Source organism: Lissotriton helveticus, chromosome 9 (genome assembly GCF_964261635.1).
Source record: "Lissotriton helveticus chromosome 9, aLisHel1.1, whole genome shotgun sequence".
Lineage (NCBI taxonomy): Eukaryota > Metazoa > Chordata > Amphibia > Caudata > Salamandridae > Lissotriton > Lissotriton helveticus.
This window is the reverse complement of record NC_136070.1, coordinates 615651980-615657178: the sequence shown is the minus strand read 5'-3', so window position 1 is coordinate 615657178 and position 5199 is coordinate 615651980.

Below are 5199 nucleotides of genomic sequence, written 5' to 3'. Positions count from 1 at the left end.
GTAGTGTCTGGTCCATTCTTCCAGGATCCAGCACTTGTTCAGCTGGGCATTTCTTGGCCTGTGACCTGGTCACAGCAAGGACATGTGAGGAGAGACCTAACATTTCTACATGAGTCCTGTACTCCACATCTGACCACAGTGAGGATTCCAAATCATTGCCCAAAAGACAATCCACTGGGAGGTCTGAACTAACTACAACCCTTTTGAGGCCAGTTACCCCTCCCCAGGAGAAGTTAACAACTGCCATACTGTGATTGGTAGTGACATTGCTAGCATTGGTCACTAGGTAATCTGAACCTAGCATGATCTGATCAGGGTCCACAAATGTTGGTGTCACCATAGTGACACTGGCACATGTGTCCCTGTAGGCCTGAGCCATTTTTCCATTGATTAAAGGCGTTTGCCTGTATTTGCTCAGAGTACTAGGACTTACAGTAGGAGTCATATCCATGTCCCCAGTACAAACAAGAACAGCCTGAGTAGGTATTCTGACTAAGTGAGAACCCACCTCAGTTCCCAGGGTTAACCCTACTATAGCCTTGGGGGGTACACTACCACTACTAACTGTACTAGGGGGTGCAGGTGTCTTAGGGACAGTAGTGGTAGGAGTTTGGCCTTTCTTGGTGCACTCACTAAACCAGTGAGTCTTACTTTTACAGTATTGGCACCATGGTTTCTTTGGACCATCATTCTTCTTCTTTTGGGAATTCTGGGACCCACCCTCCTTCTATTGTTGGGGCCCTGTTGAAGACTTCTGGTCATTTTGTGGATTCTGATTACTACCGTTTTGGTCTGCTTTCTTCTGGCCACCACCCTGGTTCTGGTTCTGCTGCTTAACCCTGGTTCTGACCCATCTGTCTGCCTTCTTTCCCAATTCTTGGGGAGAGGTCAGATCTGAGTCAATCAGGTGCTGATGCAACAACTGGTTCTGACAATCATTTAAGATTTGCTCTCTCATAATTAGATTATACAATCCTGTGTAATCAGTAACTTTACTTCCCAGTAACCAGCCTTCCAAAGCCTTAGTGGCACAATCAACAAAGTCAGTCCAATCCTGAGCCTGAGTTTTCAGGGTCTCTCTGAACATCAACCTGTATTTTTCAGTGGTTAAGCCAAACCCATCAATCAGAGCAGTTTTCAGGACTTGGTAATCATTAGCATCCTCATCTCTAACAGTGAGGAGCTTATCTCTACCTTTACCTTCAAAGGAGAGCCACAATATTGCTGCCCACTGACTCTGGGGTACCTGCTGTACTTTGCAGGCCCTCTCCAGAGCAGTTATCCACTTGTGGATATCATCTCCTGTCTTATAGGAGGGCACTATTTTCACTATTATCAAAACTCCTGTCTTTATCCCTAGGGATATTGCTGCCACCAGTGGGTGCTAACCAACTTAACTGTTGCTCTCTAGCAAAGGCAAGTTTCTCCTTGGCAAGGGCAAGTTCTTCCCTTTGAATTCTCAGATTAACCTCCTTCATCTTTGCCTCATGCTCTCTCCTCTGAGGGGAAGTCATCCTCCTCTGAGCAGATGCATGAGAGGCATGGGAGTGAACAGATCTGTTGGAGTCCCTAGAAGGAGATCTATCTCTCCTGACCCCAAAGTTAGGCCTGCTAGTGGGTGGCACTGGGGCTCTCCCAGCTCCTTCCCCATGTAGGTCTAAGTTGGCCCTGGTAAGTCTACTGACTAAAGGTTGGCCATTTTCTGCCTCATCCTCAGATACATCCCCTTCTGCCCTACTATCTACATTCTCTGTTTCAGGTAGGTTGGAGTCTGGATCACCTGGATCACCTTCTAAGGGGGACATGCTCCCATCTGGATTAGAGAGGCCTGCATTAGCAGCCCTTCTAGCATCATATGTCTATAAGAGACCTAACAGAAAAGGAGTGGTAGGGTTAGAACCCTGTTTCAGTTTCCTGGAGGTACACAACTGTCTTACCTCCTGGAAGCTGAGGGCTGCATATCTGGAAAGGACCTGTGGAGGGTCACTAACCACAAGGGGAGCCACTGAGATCTCTCCTGTGGTAGACATGCTTTCTAGTGAGGTGTAAGTGATGCACTTACCTACACTATGGGGTTTCCTACTGATCCCTTGCTAAGAGTTGTAGTCAGGGTGTGCTAGGCCCTTTCTACTACAACAGCTGGTTCAGTAGAACTCAGAGTATTTCTAAGCTTGTTATATGTACCTATGGTACCTTATGTGATCTTTCAAATGATATTTCAAGATTATATTTGGTAAAAACAACAGCAAGCTCAAATCCCAACCGCTGCACACCAATGTGAGAAGTTGGCCTGATATATGATGCTCACTAGTTCTAGTGATCACCTTGTATCAGTCCAAACAACCCTTATGGTGATTGGTTGTAAGTCAACCTTATAGACCAGCTATCCTAATGGTAGCATGGACAAAGCAGTCTTAGGCTAAACTCTTTTGGCATGTGAAGCCAGCTGTTTTACCACATATAACCCCTTGAATACCAGATGAAAGGACACCACACAGGTTGTTATAAAAATAAACAGTATATGTATTAATAACAAACACCTCTGAACTCTTTATGAGGTCAGAGGGCTAAGCACATGACAATCTCTTAGGAAAAATACGGTAAGTTGCACAAAATTACAATGGTGCCCTAGGGGCACGACAAACCATATACTAAGTAAATGGTATAAGTAGAACGATAGAAGGAATGGAGCTGTCCAGAGGCTGTAGGTTCGCTGGGACTACACTATCCTAACTTGAGGTAAGTAATAGGAGGCCCACAGGACGCGTGTGCAGAGTGTGAACTCACACGTCTATGGACAGTACAGTTTACGAAAAAGGTGAGTACGGACAATCCTGACTAGTTAGGACTAAAACGACTGGAAATCTGGACACTAGGAGAGTCAATCTACCTATGAGCACTGAAATGCTCTCGTTACCTCACCCACGGGCTGCGGGTGCATAGGTGTGAAAGTGTGTCGGTTTTCCACGTTGAAGTCAATGGAGCCTTGAGGAAAGATGCTGCAGGCGACCAGGAGGAAGATGTCCGGTGCGATCCACGGGTGGATCAAGGAAGAAGAGGACCTGAAAGCAGAGGGGACAGTGTTCAAAGTCACTAGCCAGTGACCGGTGTGGAACCAGGAGGGAACCAGATGCTGTCGTCGCGATCAGGTGAAGAGTGGACGCTTGTCTCTGCAGCCACGTGGACCAGGAGGTGTCTTCGACGACCAGGATGGAGGCACGAGCTGTCCCACGCAGGCTCTCGCTGTCGGCGGTGTCGGATCCGGATTTGGAATCAACAGGCCTTGGCAAGGGCAACCCATGCGGTGAGTGGAAACGGCATCTGGAGTGGACCAGGAGGGTCCGGGGTGCTCCTCTTTTGGAAGGGAGCAAGGGCCAGTCTGGAGCAACCAGACCAGCAGTGTAGATTTCGTGGCTCGTCGTCTAGGAGGTCACTAGCCAGCCGGCAAGTGACCAGACAACGCGTCGAGCAGCAATCAAGCAAAAGGGCCCCACGCAGATCTCGTGGATGCTGGAGGGCTGGTCTTTGGTGCAGGAGCTGCTCGGGGCTGGGGCTACTCAATCCCCAAAGCACTTTCTCGAGGATGCCTCAGAAGTCGTGCTGGAAGCGAAGTGCAGTCTCTTCAAGATGGCCGGTCCCACGTGTCTCGTCGCACCCACGGGTCTCAGCTGTGCTGCAGATGTGGGTAGAGGTCGGAGAGGTCTGGGAGTCCGGGTCTCGTCGGGCTCTGAAGTCTGGATCCGGCAGGAAGGACGACAAAGTGGACCGCTAGGACGCTTGATGGTGCCTGCAGTTGCAGGGTGGACACTCCTTGCCCACAAGGGAGATTTTTCAGTCTTCTGTGGAGCAGAACGTCGGAGTCCAGAGTTTCTTATTGTAAAGTTGTCAGGATAAATCTAATTTGGAATGGGACCAGCTCCTACCTTTATTCTCCTAAAGGGGCTGTACTGGTGACTAGGTCCCTCCCCTGGGTGGGACCAGGAAGGGGGGTGGTTACACCCCCTATCCTTTTTCCGGTTTCGCACCAGAACTGGGGCCGGAGTGCCCCAGCAACTGGTTTGAACCGGTGTATGCACAGGGCACCTTGTGTGCCCCAGGCATGTCTCATTCCTTTCTGGCCTCCCTCCCTTAATACACAAAATCCTGTCTGGGGTGGTGCTAGCACCTCCCAAGGCAGGAAACCCTTTGTCCAGGCCTCCCTCGCTGGAAGGACTCCCAGCAGCAGGAGGTCAGACTTGTGTCTGTGGTGGCAGCATCCATTTTGTGAAGCTGAGGCTCGAGTTAACTTTAACCGGGGTTCACAGTTACATACATGTCGTGTCCCTCTAGGAGGGTGGAATGCTACCCCCATCGCCAGAATTGGCGAGGGGGTAGTATTCCAATTCGTATGACACCTTACTCGACATGTTTTGATAATGTTATACCAGAGTTAGCATTCAACCGCGAGGATTATAATGCACTTAAGAGTATATGGTATAGCGTTATCATGGAACAGCTATAAGGACTTGGTTCCGCAAGCTGCAGACAGGCTCAGCTCATGCTAGAGCACCATCTCACATAATTCCAAGCACTCTGCCTTCAGGATTGATAAGGCCTTCCATAGGAGTGACGGATAGGAATATATGTGTCCATTTTAGGGTTAGATATAGGTATACTATATCTACAGAAAAGGGTGTTTACACCACCTTGCCCCAGCTGTCATGCAGCCAGTTGTGTCAGATTTAGATGGCCAGCCAGGGGTGGTATAATACATGCTTCAGCCCCTGGTAGGCCCTGGGTACACCTATGCCCTAGGTACCTAAGGTACACTGTATAGGGACTGATAAGGTGGCCCAGTACCAATTGGTAAATGCACCCAAAGTACATGGATGTCAATTTAGAGAGAGAACAGCTAGGCTGTGGGTCTGATTAGCAGGCCCACAGCCAGTCAAAGTTGTAAACCAGTGAAGCAAAAAGCAAAAATCTGGGGTGACCATAGGATTGCAGACCCCACTCTCCTACACACTCCTTAGCGGATTCCGACTTCCATGGCCACCGTCCTGCTGTCTATATCAACCAACACCTTTTCTGGGGTCTGATGAGCGTCGGCATCGGGCGCCTTTACCCGGCGTTCGGTTCATCCCACAGCGCCAGTTCTGCTTACCAAAAGTGGCCCACTAGGCACTCGCATTCCATGCCCGGCTCCAGCGAGCCGGGCTT